Source organism: Scylla paramamosain, chromosome 17 (genome assembly GCF_035594125.1).
Source record: "Scylla paramamosain isolate STU-SP2022 chromosome 17, ASM3559412v1, whole genome shotgun sequence".
In the NCBI taxonomy this organism is placed as follows: Eukaryota; Metazoa; Arthropoda; class Malacostraca; order Decapoda; family Portunidae; genus Scylla; species Scylla paramamosain.
This window is the reverse complement of record NC_087167.1, coordinates 3,392,956-3,410,000: the sequence shown is the minus strand read 5'-3', so window position 1 is coordinate 3,410,000 and position 17,045 is coordinate 3,392,956. Positions and strand designations below refer to the sequence as shown.

The 17,045-nt window shown below is 43.1% G+C and overlaps 1 protein-coding gene and 1 pseudogene across 1 annotated transcript in view; one reads left to right on the top strand and one right to left on the bottom strand.

The window, feature by feature from the left end:
- LOC135108321 (cardioacceleratory peptide receptor-like) overlaps positions 1-17,045 on the bottom strand; it is a 136,672-nt gene that overhangs the window by 46,426 nt on the left and 73,201 nt on the right. The gene's annotated exons all lie outside the window — the stretch shown is intronic.
- Positions 4,326-14,027, top strand: LOC135108595 (RNA-binding protein 25-like; annotated as a pseudogene).

Genomic DNA, 17,045 nt, shown 5'->3' with positions numbered 1-17,045 from the left:
AAGGATCAAGGAAAGGGATGACAGGAGGGGAGAGAAAGGGATGATGGGAGATGGGAGGGGTGAAGAGAGAGGTAAAGGAAAGAGGTGACGGGAGAAACGAGTGACAGGAAGGGTATAAAGAGAGGAGATGAAGGAAAGGGGTGAAGGAAAGGGGTGGTGGAAGGGGTAAAGGGGTGGACAGGTGAACGAGGTAATTAGAGCCGAGGCCGTAAACGTGTCCCCAGGTAAATGCGCAGTTAATGAGGGGAATGAGGGATGTGATTACCTGGTGGGTCTCCCTTACAATTACTGCTCTCTCTCTCTCTCTCTCTCTCTCTCTCTCTCTCTCTCTCTGCTAGTTTGTTTATCCATTTACTTACCAGAGAGAGAGAGAGAGAGAGAGAGAGAGAGAGAGAGAGAGAGAGAGAGAGAGTTTATTTCAGGCTCAACCACCACAAAGAAAAGGAAGGATAGAAAAAAATGTCTTGTTTATTTTTCTCCAAATTGATCTTTAGACCATTGTGGGCAAGGAGGTGATATGGAGGGAAAGATAGAGGGAGGAAGAGAGAGAGAAAAAGAGGAGGGAATGGGGGTAAGGGAAGGGTAGAGGGAGGGAGGGAGGGAGGGAGGGAGGAAGGGAGGTAGAAAAGTGACTGGCTGTGTCTGTCAAATGTCATATCTCATTCTTCTCTCTCATTTGAATTCATCTTTATGGAGCGATTATCTCTCTCTCTCTCTCTCTCTCTCTCTCTCTCTCTCTCTCTGTCTCTCTCTGGGTTTATCTCTCCCTATCTCTGTTAATGCCTCCCTTTCCATCAGTGTCTCTCTCTATCTCTCACCATCGTGCTTGTTTCCTCTTCTCCTCATTTAATGCGCTATATTTTCTCTCTCTTTTTCTGCATCTTTCCCGGAAAATTAAATATATCCTCTTCTCTCCCTCCCCCCCATCTCTCTCTCTCTACTCTTCTTCCTGTACCCATTTTTTCTCCACCTCCCTTCCTCCCTCCCTCTATCCCTCTTCCTTCACTCTCCTCACCACACTTTTCTTTCCCTCCCATATTTTTCTCCTCTCGCTACTTTCCTACCTCCTTCAAGCGTGACATATCTTCCTCCGCCACATGGCCGTCACGGAGGGAAGGAGGGAGGGAAAGAGGGAGGGATAAACCACAATTTAATTACTCACATTCCAGAATTCATTACAAACTCAGGGTTTAATTAAGCTGAGATGAAGCACGTCCTCCTTCTTATCTGTCTTCGTCAGTAGGTAGTCAACTCTGCATCTCTCCCCTTCTTCTCTCCCTCCCTCCCTCCTTGCCTGCCTCCCTCTCTGCTTCCTTTCTTCTCTCCCTCTCTCACCTGCCTCCTTTCTTCTCTCCCTCTCTCACCTGCCTCCCTTTCTTCTTTTCCTCCCATCTCGCTTCCTTTTCTTTCCTCTCACCTTCCTTCTTTCTTCTCTCCCTCTCTCTCACTCTCTCCTTGCCTCGGTCTTTTTTTCCAATCTTTACATTTTTCCCCTTAATTTTTCCTTTCTTCTTGCTCTCATTTTCCGTTTTTTTTTATCTATTAGTTCTGTATTGCCAATTATCACTCTCTTAATGCCTTTCTTTCACTGTTTAACTTTTTTTTTACTCCTTTTCTTTCCTTTCTTCATTCTCTCTCTCAATTCTCAATGAGCTGTAAAAGTGAAGTAGGATGAGAGAGAGAGAGAGAGAGAGAGAGAGAGAGAGAGAGAGAGAGAGAGAGAGAGAGAGAGAGAGAGAGAGAGAGAGAGAGAGAGAGAGAGAGCATATAGAAACTAGCTTCTCAAATCAAAGTTTCCTTCTTCTGTATCAAAACGCGTTCACTTCTTGTCTACGTGTCCGTTCTTGGCCTAATTACTCCTCGTTTCATTCAGTTCCAAGCTCTCTCTCTCTCTCTCTCTCTCTCTCTCTCTCTCTCTCTCTCTCTCTCTCTCTCTCTCGCCTCCTACGTCACTTTTTCAGCTCATTGCTCTCCTTCCTTCCTCCTCCTGCACCTACACCACCACCCCTACCACCACTTCCTCCTCCTCCTCCTCCTTCTCCTCCTCCTCCTCCAGCGACGAGACAGGGCGGCGAGATAGCGTCAGTCGAGACTTATCACGAGACACCGTTTTGGGGCAAGAAGGTGCAGGAGAGGGAGAGGCAGCGTCGCGGTTCCTCACACATACTCGCAAATAAAAGGACGGAGATAGGAACATGGCACGAGAGACATAAACCATTGATACTACTACTACTGCTGCTGCTGCTACTGGTGGTGATGATGGTGGTGGTGGTGGTGGTGGTGGTGGTGGTGGTGGTGGTGCCCTCAGTCTCTTCCCTGCCACCTGAACTCTCATTGGTCTCTCCCGCTTTTTGCTTCTCTCTCTCTCTCTCTCTCTCTCTCTCTCTCTCTCTAACGTTGTCCTCCATCTCCACATACTACAGCTGCTGCTGCTACTACTGCTACTACTACTACTACTACTACTACTACTACTACTACTACTACTACTACTACTACTACTACTGCTGCTGCTGCTGCTGCTACCTATACTACTACTACTGTCACTGCTGCTGCTACTACATACTTCATTGCTCTCACTTTCCTATTATTATTTTCCAGCAACAACAACAACAACAACAACAACAACAACAACAACAACAACAACAACAACAACAACAACAATTATACCACGACGCACTGAAGTAACAGAAATACATCGACTCGTCACGCTTTGAGATCAAGATCTTAGCGAGGGGGGCGGAAGGTAAAGGGAGGGGGTAGTAGTGGAGAAGGGAGGGAAGGAGATGGATAGAGAGAAGCATCACAACACACTCCCTTCCTTTGATGGCAAGGAGAGAGAGAAGAAGAGAGAGAGAGAGAAGGAGGGAAGGAAACTAGGAAGGACTGCCTCTCTCCTTCTCTGATCGGCGTCTTGGCACTGATGGTCTATAAAGAGGAGGCGAGGACAAAGGGAGAAGAGAAGCAAGGGAAGCAAAGGTGGACGTGTGGGCGTGATGAGTCTTCAGGAACAATTAAAACTTGGCTCAGCACGCCTGTTCTTTTACGCTCCACACAAAACCACGGCAGCTGCTTATAGTTTTCACTGCCCCTATCCTCCCTTTTTTACTCCTCCCCATCCATTCATCTCTTTGGCCAATCTGTTCACGCCTTAATTTTGCCGCCTAGACTTCTTACTTTCTGCACTCGAGTTTTTTTTTTCTCTTAAGGGAGACGCGGATGTCACACCGCTCGTTCCCCCTCCGCTCACCAATAAGAAACTGATGTACTATACTTTTTTAGGAGAACTGAGGTGCAATTGAAATGGAAAATAAACAAACAAAACATAGTAGAGATTGCAAAAGACGTGGTTTTCTTTGGTACACCGTGTTACAAATACCGCAATTTTGCACTGTACTGAATGTTCATTATGGTCCTAAATTATTGAATAGAAAACCTCTGATACAGCAGCTAGTTTGTTTATGAATGATGCTACACATATCTCACACAACACAAGAAATGAGAACATGTAGTTGTAATAAACCAGAAGGACTCCCTCTTTGTTTCATCACATCAACTCAATCTATCTAATCTTCCAGTGCTCTAATCCACTGTCTAATCCACAGCAAGGGCTGGGGATGGCGCGCTAACCAGACAGTGTAGAGAGGCGACATTGAGTAACCAGTGAGGGTGACGGAGCGAGTGCGCGGTCAGCACCTCCACAAATGACAGCTATCCACGACCCTGACGCTACTCACCACCCGCCGCGCCTCACGAGACCTCGACGCCACCGGACGATGTAGCGGCGACCTTGATGAGTCAGTGTGAGTAAGAGAGCGTGAGTGTGTGATCTTGACGTGGGAAAGAATACAAAGAATTTCCATCAGTCCATCTGCCATATTCTCTGAAATAATTCTGGCCATAACTCCATTACTTTCAAAAGGCTCTAGTTGAAGTTATAATGGGTTTTAAGGGTGTTTTTATGGTTTTGATGACAGATTAACATGCTTTCTACATTATCAACAGGAGAAACATTCTTGAGAACTCTGCTAATCATCTCTGTGACCTTTGAAAATGGTCGTGGTGAGAGAGAAGTGTTACTGAAAACGGTCCCATGTCTCACCACCACGGCCACGCTACCGCCAAACCAGACAAGCACCCAACGCACCATCACAGCCGCCACAACACCCTCGCCATTGCCACAGCAGCGGGAGAGCGTGAAGACTGCAATCCATCTTGCGCTGCACCTCCCTGACGCGGCCGCAGCATCCATCAAGCGCGGCGCGGCTCAGACATGCAGCGGCGGCGGCTAGAATTTGTTAATGAATCCATCAGTGTCGACCCCCCTGATGGCGCGGCTCGGGAAGCAACAGGACGTCCCAGGAAGAGCTCTCCGCTGTCTCTCCTCCCCACTGGCCTTCCCAAGTACCACCACACTGCGCCTCTCGTCCTCCAGCCTACCTCGCTCCCTCCCTCCAGCTTAAATCGCCCCCTCTCTCCAGTTTCTCTCTCCCTCTCAGTAACCTACCACTGGCCATTATAATTGTCAGAAGTGAAGAATGTTTTCCGTGACAAAGATAAAGCAAATGAAGTTCCGACGCGCGGCACGAAGAGAGACAAGCTACCTACACACACACACACACACACACACACACACACACACACACACACACACTACAAGAATAATAAATGTCTAGCAGTAGATTTAAGGCTTTACGCTTGAAAACTCGTGGCTGATGAATACTGGGGAAATAGGTAATGGATGGGTGGCCTCGGGAAATTGATTACTTTTTCACCTTCCTCGCTGATTCACGGACCCAAGGCGGGGCTAGGCTGAGCGGGACGGGGCGGGGCGAGGTAGGGTAAGCCAGGAGGGAGAAATGAAGGGAGGAAAAGGGACGAGAAAGGAAAGAAGAGGAAAGGAAAGGGCGGAGAAAGAAATGACTGAATAGAAGCTGCGTACTGTGCAGAGAGAGAGAGAGAGAGAGAGAGAGAGAGAGAGAGAGAGAGAGAGAGAGAGAGAGAGAGAGAGAGAGAGCGCTTTGTTTCTCATCAATTCACTATAGTATTTATTAGGCCAAAACGTTTCAAAATGCTTCATTGATTTTAATTTCACCCCTCATTTAATTTCATCCAGTACTTGTTTTTATTTGTTTTCAGTATGGGCGTGTGGGAGACTGGATGGTATTCTGTGCGCGGGGAGGGGGGGGGCTTCCTTTGTGGGTGAGTGGGTGGGTGACTGGGCACGCAACTGAGAGAGAGAGAGAGAGAGAGAGAGAGAGAGAGAGAGAGAGAGAGAGAGAGAGAGAGAGAGAGAGAGAGAGAGAGAGAGAGTGTGTTGGAGGAGGCTGAGGAGAAAATATAAAGGGATTGAATCTTAAGACTCTCCTGCACTTCTTAGGTCACTCGCTTTTCTTAATTCGCTGCCTCCACTTTCATCAACATTTAATGAAGGAAAGATAATGGAATACTACAATTGGTTGCTTCTTGATTTGTTTTTCCCCATTGTTGAGATATTAAGTCCATTTTTCACTCGTGTGTTTATTTGGTCTTTTAATTTCGTAATCTGGTTTTGTCACAAATTATTCATCTATGTGGATTTATTTATTTGATTTTTTTTTCGTAATGAACTATTTACTGACGCTGATTGTTAATTTATTTTAGTTATTGATTTATGATATTCTATAGTTTATTATATTTTCAACACCATCGACTGTTTGTGTATTTCGTCGTTCCACTTTCAGTATCTTATTAATCTATGGGCTTACTTTTGTGTTGTTAATTGTCTGTTTCTAATCATCTTTCCACCACCACTAATTAATCAATACAGTTATTAATCTATTGACTTTCATTTGAGCTTACTTATTCACTTTTCTTTTTTTTTTTTTTTTTAACTAATCTAATTTATTCATTTACTTGCGTGTTACTATTTTTTCCCCCTCTAGTAACCTCCCCGCCATTACTAATTAATCCATATAGTTATTAACCTGTTTGCTTTCCTCCTTACTTATTTATTTTCACTATTTTTTGCTAACCTGTGTGTGCTGTTAATCACTCCTTATAGTGAACCATCATTAATTAGTCCACGCAGTTATAAATCTATCACCTTTTTTTTTTTTTTTCCCTTTATTTGCCCTGCCTCTCCCAGCCACCAGCAATCAGGCGAGCCACACCCCGTGCTACCTCTCACCCTCGCCTCGCCTCGCCTCCCAATTATCCCTGCCACTCCCCGCCACACCTATTACCACGCTGCTCTCCATCACCAACCATTAACCTCGCCACTCCTCCCTGCCACACGCCGCCTCTCCTCCTGGTAGTGGTGGTGGTGGTGGTGGTGGTGGAAGTGTCATTTGTAGTTTGAGTGACCTTGGTGATGGTGTTTTGTTTGTGTTGGTACGACTATTGCATTGTTGCGTGTTTTTCAGGGATTTTGTGTATTTTTTCCTTTTTTTTTTTTTAGTTTTATTTTTCTGCCTGTTTGCCTGCTCTCTCTCTCTCTCTCTCTCTCTCTCTCTCTCTCTCTCTCTCTCTCTCTCTCTCTCTCTCTCTCTCTCTCTCTCTCTCCGCTACAAAAGCCAGTAGGCCTACAAATGTATAAAATATGCGTACCCATACCCACCAATCATTTCTATCTATATATCTATTTAACCTTCTTTTAAAATCCCCTATTAACTCGGCACTAACAACCTGATTACTAAGTCTATTCCAGTCATCTGTTTGCGCGCCAATTTCTTTCTTCATGCATGATAAAGTAACATTTAACAGGGAGATATGAAGAAACTGGTTCTCAGACAGGGTAATACATGGCTGCAATAGGCTTAGTTATCAGGTTGTTGGTATAGAGTCAAATGGAGCTTTAAAGAGACGATCAGACACACTCATGGATAAAACGAGTGGTGATGGGTAGTGCGTGCAATACAGGGACTGCCACGTGTAGGTCTTCTGGGTTCCTGCAACTTCCCTTATGTGCTTATGTAATCTCGCTTTCCCTGAACCCTGTCAATGACTCACACGCCCGTACCCTTAATTGCTTTGGTCTCTCATTAGTATTATAAGTATTTTCAAAGGCCACAGGGATGATTATATAGGTTTTCATGGATGTTTTTTTTCCTAGTAACGTTGTAGAATTATTGTCAAGCTATTCGTAAAATCATGAGAACACTCTAATTAAGATTGCACGAATTTTCATGGGCGTCTTTTCCTAATGACAGTGTACATAGAATCCTTGTTAAACTATCAATAAAATCATGAAAACACACTTAAAAAAACCCAGTTACTTCTACTACAACCTATTAAAGTATGATAGTATATGAGTTAATTTCCTTTTCTTATATCATGATCATTATTACATGTATTATTACTCATCATTTATTTATTTATCAACTGTGGCGCTTCTCGTCGTTGTGTGCGTCTTCCCGCGCGCCTAGAGAGTCACAGCTTGCCCTCCACGCCAGTCAGTCAGGTTGGCTGCGCTCTTACGCCGCATGTGTCGTGAATTCTTTTATTAATCTGCAGCCGTTTTACTTAGTGCTTCCTTTTACTTCTTGAAAACACCTGGGCAATATTAACAGTACCTAGTATGAAAGTGATACAGATGAGACGCCGAAACGTTAAGAAATAGGAAGGAAGGCGTGGCGGCGTTAGTCTCATTACCTACACGTGGGGCTTGGCTGCGGCTTTGGCGTAAGTCACGTTTCACTGATCACCGCAGGAAAGTCATTATCGGCCTCGTCACCTAAACGCCTTATGATTACCACGCCTTTGATCATCCAAGCTTCCCTCATCAGGCGATCACATGGAAGAGGATGGCAGAGGCAGTGGTCCGAGTTATTAACCTATGCATTTTTTAACTCTTTGAATGGGAAAATGATACTTGCCGTTTTATTTGCGTTATCCTATATATTGTTAATGAAAACACACCCACACCTACCTACCCACACACACACACACACACACACACACACACAAACACACACCTCCCAACACTACAGACATTGTGAGATTTGCAGCCTAAATTATTAAACTTCCCATTACTTAACCCACTAAGGGAATGATATCTATTTTATTTCAACAATCCTACACTACTTCACTGGACAAAGAACACTAAAGACGCTGAAAGATTTGATACATTAGATCACTCATCCTCTCAGCGACGTCTTTGCAAATGGTACTTCTTGCTTGCACTCAAAATAAGACCCAGTACCTTTCGTTTTATTTGAGTAACCCCCTTATATTTTAATGAGTAAAGAACACTACAGGCGCTGAGTTAGTTGATAGTACTCGATCACATGAGCTGTCAGTGGCGTCTTTCAAAATGGTGTCAGATTTGCAGTAGACTATTTTCTTAAGCTCGAAGGGGAGACATAATTCTAAATGACTTCTTTGTAACTACAGGTAATGCGTCTTCTTGGTACATTTTCTCGCAGGAGGGGATGAAGAAGCATCTATTAATCTTGGAGAGCATAGGAAGGTGGTGGTGGTGGTGGTAGTAGTGGTGGTGGTGGTGGTGGTGGATAAAAACAGATAGACGAACATAGGTATATATTAAATGGATAGATATATAGAAACGTAGGTATATGTGTACACAAACAGATATACGTGTAACAGGTAGAATGTATGTATGTATGTATGTATGGGTGAGCAGATACTGATAGATAGATATAGATAGATAAATAGATAAATAGACAGACTGATAAATAGACAGATAAATACATAGATAGATAGACATAAACAATATATTGATAAATGAATGAATAGATAGATATATGTATAGTATGTAAACAGATAGATAGATAGATAGATAGATAGAGATGGATAAATAGATAAATAGATGGAAAGGTGGATAAATAAACCGACTGATGAATAACTACTAAATAGAAAGCCTCTTGCACACACACCCACACACACACACACACACACACACACACACACACACACACACACACACACACACACACCAGCACACAAACCAGTACACCACCACCACCACACACCCGGCACCCCCCAAAAAATAAAAATCACACACACAAACACACACACACACACACACACACACACACACACACACACACACACACAAACAAACACTAAATAAAGACACCCCAAGACAAACAAGAACAAACCAACAATGACAACAGTAAGTCCCCTCCCTCCATCCCCCCCAAGGCCCAAACTAAGACAAATGTAGGGGAGGGGGGAGTGGAGGAGGAGGATAGACAAACAGGTCAGGAAGTCAATAGATAAATGCAGGGTGGGGACAGGATAAATCTTGGGAACTGCAACCTTGATCCCTGTGAGTGTAATGATGTGTAGTGCGCCTTGTTAATGAGAGAGAGAGAGAGAGAGAGAGAGAGAGAGAGAGAGAGAGAGAGAGAGAGAGAGAGAGAGAGAGAGAGAGAGAGAGAGAGAGAGAGAGAGAGAGAGAGAGAGAGAGAGAATAAAATGGCAAATAGATATTGAGGCCAAGGAAGGAGAAAAGACGGAGGAAATAAGAGGAGGAGGAGGAGGAGGAGGAGGAGGAGGAGGAGGAGGAGGAGGAGGAGGAGGAGGAGGAGGAGGAGGAGGAGGAGGAGGAGAGTGACTGAGTATTTTCCAATTATGAGGCCCTGATTCTTCCCTTCTACCCCTCCTCCCTTTTCTCTTCCTCCTCGTCCTCCTCCTCTTCCTCCTCCTCTTCTCCCTCCTTTCTCCTCTCCATCTCAGCCAATCACGACAACACAATAAAGGCAAAAGTGTTACAGGACCTTTGAATCTCCTGGAGGAGGAGGAGGAGGAGGAGGAGGAGGAGGAGGAGGAAGAGAACCGAAGACATGAGTCAAGAGATTGAAAATAATTAAGGAAGGAAGAAAAATGTGTGTATGAGAGAGAGAGAGAGAGAGAGAGAGAGAGAGAGAGAGAGAGAGAGAGAGAGAGAGAGAGAGAGAGAGAGAGAGAATGATCCTGTTCTTAACCCTTCCTGCCGAAAGCTTTTATCTTCCAAACTACTGCTCCCTCATACTCTACTGCGACCACTGAACTCCTGCGACTGTCAAGTAGAGCCAAAGACAGAAGGAGGAATCTCAATGTATTGGGAACGCTGAGTCTTATATGTTCGGTGCCGAGGAGTGGCCTTTACGTATATAGCATTACACCACGCCCATTTGCAGCTCCGGAGACAGCGACACATGAAGAGCATCGGAGAAAGAGCGTAATGTTTTCCTGGGTATATATCGAGCTGTACACGTGTCCCGCCCTGGTCTGATGGTACGGTGCTAGTTTTAGGGTTCGGATTTTTAACGTTTCGGATCTTTAAGTCGGCTGCTTCTAACACTTTCATGCTGTCACTTCTTGAAATAGACTAGGACAAATTTTGATTATGATTTAAAAAAAAAAAAAGCACTCAGCAGAGATGATCAAATATTAAGTCTTGATAAATCTGCTTAAGGTCACATAAATGAAATATTCAATAAATAAATAAATACAATTAACAACGTATTAGGATTTTCAAGAGTGTTTTCGTGACTGATGATATTCAAACATTTCGATGATAGTCAAACATTTCCCTAAAAGGAACTGGAAGGAGAAATGAACAGGATAAATTGAAGGCTGAAAGAAAGATGATGAGAGGATAGCAAGGCAAACATTTCAATGAGTGTGTGCTTAAGTCAAAAATGTCTGTGTTTAGTTATTATTTTCCTTTTCTTCCTGTGACTTTCGAGTAAAGGGAATGACATGAATACATACAATATTATCATTATTATTCATAACAGAAATTCCCATAGGTATCATCCTAGTATTGATAACACAACAAGAACTTTACGATATCAACAGGAAAACTCCCAAGAGAGCATTTCATATCATCTCTGTGGCCCTTGAAAAACACTCCTTATAATGGCAGGCGGCGTTTAAAAGTAAGGGACTATAAGTTATTCCCCCGTCACACCTCGTCCCCGTAGGCTGTATGTCGTGCCGAGGTGAGCATTAGAAATTCCATAGGTGGGTGTCAGTTCGTATTCCAGCCGTCACCTCGCGTCATCTATTGCTGGGGGAGACGAAGAAGGCGTAAAATGGATAAAGTTTGATACCATCGCCCCTGTTACGGCATTTGAATATTGGAAACGTGTTAGAGAGAGAGAGAGAGAGAGAGAGAGAGAGAGAGAGAGAGAGAGAGAGAGAGAGAGAGAGAGAGAGAGAGAGAGAGAGGGAAATCAACGGAGAATTAGTTTTAGTACTATTGTTTATTAAGGCTTAAGAATGCTCTCTCTCTCTCTCTCTCTCTCTCTCTCTCTCTCTCTCTCTCTCTCTCTCTCTCTCTCTGAAGTTATAACCTGCCTCAGTATATCTCTTAACACAAAGTTATTTTTCATGATGATGCGTTTCAGATGAACTGAGAGAGAGAGAGAGAGAGAGAGAGAGAGAGAGAGAGAGAGAGAGAGAGAGAGAGAGAGAGAGAGAGAGAGAGAGAGAGAGAGAGAGAGAGCGTCACTTTCCGTCGCCACTAAAATTAATATCTGTGCTATTATAGTATAGCGCCTCTCTCTCTCTCTCTCTCTCTCTCTCTCTCTCTCTCTCTCTCTCTCTCTCTCTCTCTCTCTCTCTCTCTCTCTCCACATTCTGATACTGTTCTTTTTCTCTATCTTACATCTTCCTGTCTTGGGGCCTACACACACACACACACACACACACACACACACACACACACACACACACACACACACACACACACACACACACTTCTTTACGACTTTTCCTTCAAGTTGATAAAGTGTTTGTGTTGGAGGGAGGGAGGGAGGGAGGGAGAGATTAAAGGAGGGGAAGAGAGATAGGATGGGAAGAGAAACATAAGGGCTAAGAGGAGAGAAAGGAGGGAATAAAAAGAGAGATAAGTAAAGTGAGGAAACAAAAGGAAGGGAAATGAGCAGATAAAGAACTGGTGAGGGAAAGAAGGAAGGAAGAGAGAAGGAAAAAAAGGAGTGGAGAAAATGGAGGAAGGAGAGAGAGAGAGAGAGAGAGAGAGAGAGAGAGAGAGAGAGAGAGAGAGAGAGAGAGAGAGAGAGAGAGACAGAGAGAGAGTGATGAGGACACACACACACACACACACACACACTTGCCTTTCTCCATTTCCTTATCAAAATCTCTTCCGTGTCCTTTAATTATTTCTTTCCCACGCTTCTCTCTCTCTCTCTCTCTCTCTCTCTCTCTCTCTCTCTCTCTCTCTCTCTCTCTCTCTCTCTCTCTCATATTTACTTCACGTACCCCTTTCTCATTTCTTTTTCCTTCCTTTCCTCTCTTCATCTTCCTTTCTTCCATTCCTCATTTATTGATCTCTATTTTAATTTTTCTCCTTATTCCCCCTTCTCTCCTCATTTTCCTTCTCCTCCTCCTCCTCCTCCTCCTCCTCCTCCTCCTCCTCAGAATGCCATTTTCACGCCTCACCGCCTCAACCTGTTTATCTCTCATCAAGCATTTACTCTCTCTCTCTCTCTCTCTCTCTCTCTCTCTCTCTCTCTCTCTCTCTCTCTCTCTCTCTCTCTCTCTCTCTCTCTCTCTCTCTCTTTCAAAGTCGATATGCATTTTCGGCAGTTGCATTTGACGCTAAGTAGACATTTTGAAATAGGAAATGTTAATGCCTTTGTTGTTGTTGTTGTTGTTGTTGTTGTTGTTGTTGTTTTTGTTCTTTCTTTCTTGCTTTTTTTCTTTTCTTTTAATCCAGAGAGAAAGAGAGAGAGAGAGAGAGAGAGAGAGAGAGAGAGAGAGAGAGAGAGAGAGAGAGAGAGAGAGAGAGAGAGAGAGAGAGAGAGAGAAATTTTTACCTTACAACCGTGACATTTTAACTAATCAAGACCGAACTTTTTCCATTTAGAGTCAACTCTCTCTCTCTCTCTCTCTCTCTCTCTCTCTCTCTCTCTCTCTCTCTCTCTCTCTCTCTCTCTCTCTCTTTAACTACTATCCCCATTACTACTACTATTGCCACTTTGCCTGAGCAATCTTTCTTTTTCTCCTATCCTATTCTTTTCCTTTTCCTTTTTCTCCTCTCGTCTCTTTCCTTCCCCGTCTATCATACGTGCGTATGTTGCCGCGTTCAGTGTTAAATGTCAATAAACAAAATCACGGCAAGATTGCGTCATCATCATTGACTGTGATTGGTTGACTGTAATGACGTGACGAGATTGCAAAGAAACGAAACGCTGATTGGTGATAATACATTTAAAAGTACTGCTGATGTTAATGACGTTGCTGCTGCTGTTGGTGGTGGTGGTGGTGCTGCTACTACTACCACTACAACAACTACTACTACCACTACTACTATCGTATGTGTGTGTGTGTGTGTATGTGTGTGTGTGTGTGTGTGTGTGTAACATAATACTTTGATATGGAATAAAAAATAAAGAAAAGAAAAGATGAAAGAAAAAATACAACTCTAGGAAAAAAAATGGAGGAAAGTCAGGAAGGAAAACAAACATGAAAATAAAAATAAAGAGAGAGGTACTGTTGACAAGCAAGATAAGACACATATGAACACAAGGACTAACACAAACCTATCTACTTTAATCTTACACACACACACACACACACACACACACACACACACACACCTTTTCCTCGAGTGATACTACAGAAAGATAAGATGAAAAAAAGAGGTGCGTGAAAGGTTGACTTAATCGGTTCGTTGTCTCAGTCGGTCAGTCAAGAACGATTTGAAGCGAGGTAGTGAAAAGGTGCGTGAATAGAAAACGGAACGCTGGCGGTGGACATGGCGTGTGGGACTTTGCTATTACAAGAAGAAGAAGAAGAAGAAGAAGAACAACAACAACAACAACGACTACTACTACTACTACTACTACTACTACTACTACAACTTCTACTTTCCTTTCTGAGCCATGAAGGTATACTAGCTTTAGACCTTCATCAAGAGAGAGAGAGAGAGAGAGAGAGAGAGAGAGAGAGAGAGAGAGAGAGAGAGAGAGAGAGAGAGAGAGAGAGAGAGAGAGAGAGAGAGCGTGACGAAGATTTCCCCGCTAGTCTCGGCCTTCGATACTCAAGATAGTGGAAAAAAAGAGAAAAAAGTTTAGCAATGGAGACTACAATTGTATATATCTTGCCTTTTTTAATGCACTGTAATGTTCAATAATTTTTGGTTTTGTGAACTGAGTGGAGTGGTGGTGGTATGTGTGTGTGTGTGTGTGTGTGTGTGTGTGTGTGTGTGTGTGTGTGTGAATCCTTTCTTCTTCTTCTGCTTCTTTTCTGTAACTTCCTTTCCTTCTCTTCCCTTGTCCTCCTTTCCCTTCTTCTCTTCTCTTCCTTCACTTCCTTAAAACAGAGAGGATTAATAACACGAATTTATGTTGTATATGTATGTACGTACTTTGAGAATCACGTCACCTTTTGCCAATAAATTCAATCAGCCAATCAATTCATCAATAAGATATTACACTCATTCACAATTATTCCTTTTACCTTTCTTCCTAATCCTCTTATAACTCCTTTTCCTCTTCCTTCTCTTTACCAACCACCACCACCACTACCACCACCACTACCACCACCTCCTTCACTTCCTCGTCTTTGTCATGACCTCAATTTCCCGAAGCAAACAGGAGGTGGGCGTGGCGGGGAGGGTGGGTGTCTGCAGAGGGACGGGGAGGGGCTGCAGAGTGGACTAGGGGGCAAGGCGGTATTCGAACTGGTGATCATGAATGAGGCGGAAGTAAAACAACAGCAGATCCAAGATAATGAAGACTATTACAAGCTTGACTGCGTTTAAGTTTGATGATGCATGTTGTTGCTGACCTGTCTCTCTGTCTGTCTGTCTGTCTGTCTGTCTCTCTCTCTCTCTTTTGCCTAATTAGTTGTGTGTGTTTGTGTGAGAGAGAGAGAGAGAGAGAGAGAGAGAGAGAGAGAGAGAGAGAGAGAGAGAGAGAGAGAGAGAGAGAGAGAGAGAGAGAGAGAGAGAGAGAGAGAGAGAGAGAATCATCATTTCTTACCATTCCTGACAGAACTGAACCAAATGCATATCGTGAAATAAAAGAGCAGTGAAGAATACGATTGACGGTTACGAAAGAACACGACGTAAATATTTCAACAGTTAGAACATACGATAAAGCGTTACAGTGATAATAGAACACACACACACACACACACACACACACACACACACACACACACACACACACACACATACACATACATACATGCACACACACACATTTTCAACACAGTGACTTAACTGACACTTAGAATTATACTAAATACGAACTAAAAATAACAAAGAAAAAGTATGAGGTAAAAAATAAAATAATAATAATAATAATAATAATAATAATAATAACCCTTGATTTTCAACGACGAAAGACGAACTCATAAATACAACAGCGAAAACTAAAACAACAAACACACCTAATGATACACGGAAAGACAGACAGAGACATACAGACAGATAGAATGAAAGAGACACAGATAGACAGACAGACAAACAGAGGAATAAAGGTCAGAGGAGGACAATGGAATGCTGGAAGTGCTTGAAAGAATGAAAGGAGGAGGAGGAGGAGGAGGTAGCTGGAAGAGAAAAAGAAAGAGTGAATGAAAAGGGAAAGGTTAGACAGAAGCTGAAAGACAAGAGGAGAAAAAGGAGAGAGGGAGAGAAGAGGGGAGAGAAAGGGAGGGGAGAGAATGACAAATAAATAAGCTGGATGGGAGAAGAGGTGAGAGTGGAGAGAAGAAGGGAGGAAAGGGAGAGGAGAACAGTTATGGACGAGGGAAAAGAAAGAAGGTAAAGGCGAAAGAAGGGAACAGAAGAATGGGAAGAGGAGAAAGGGGAAGGAAGGGTAAGGATAAAGGAGGAAAGAAAAGAGGAGAAGAGAAGGGAGAAAGGAAGGGTGAGGAGATGATAGGAGATTTGGGAGGAAAGGGAGAGGAAGGTAAGAAAAGAAGGGAGAAGGAAGAAAGGAAGGAATGAAGAAAAGAATGGAGAAAGGATTGATGGAAGAAAAACAGAAGGAAAGGAATGAAAGAAGGAATGAGGCGAGGAAGAAATGGGGAAAGGCAGAAACGAAAAAAAAGCAAAAGAAAATGGAAGGATGGAAGGAAGAAAGAAAAAAAAAACAAATTATGAAATGAAAGAAAGAACAGGAGGAAGGAAGAAAGACAGGAAAGAGAAAAAAAGTAAATAAATAAACAAATTAAGAGAAAAAAAGCAAAAAAGACGGAATAAAAGAATACAGCAATAAAAAATAGGAAAGGAAAGGAAGGAAGATAAGAAGAGAGGAAGAAAATAAAGCAGACACAAATCAATAAGAAAGAAAACGAGTCAGAACAGACACAAAACAAAACCAAAGAAAACGAAACTAAAGAGAAAACGGAGCTACGAACACATCTGAACCATAAACTCGAGACAAAACTTAACAAACTTAATAACAAACTTAAAACAAGACGAAGTATTAACAAAGCGAGTGAAATACATGGAAAAATAAACACAAATGAAACTCAAGACACAGGAACCAACCAGCATTTTACCGCAAAGTAATGAAAATAGGGCAGGAGGAGGAGGAGGAGAAGGTCAGCTATTGTGATATGAGGCTGGATGAGGAAAGGAGGAGAGAGAAAAGGAAGGCAAGGGAAAAGGAAAAAGGAAGAGAGAGAGAGAGAGAGAGAGAGAGAGAGAGAGTAAGGAGGAGGAATGAGGGAAAAGGGAAGAAGAGAAGAAAGAGAAAGTGCAAGATGAGGGTGTAGGAAGAAAGGGTGATGGAACAGAAAGATAGGAGGAAGAAAAAGGGAATAGAGGAAGAGATAAGATAGGAGAGAGGAAAAGAGACAAAAGAAAGGAAAGGGAACAGAAGAAAGAAGAAATAAGAAAAAAAAGAAAGAAAGGAGAAAGGAGGAGAAAAGAAGGATGGCAAAAAGATGAGAGGAAGAAAGGAGGAAGAAGGAAGCGAGAAGGAGAGGGGTTATGAATAGGACACTAAAGAATTGGAAACTGAGAGGAGGGGAGAGGGAGGGTAGGGAGAGGGAAGTGAGAGGAGGGGAGAAGGAAGAAAGTGAGAGGGAGGGGAAAGGGAAAGAAATAAGGGGAATTCTTGAAGTGACCCTCAAAGACA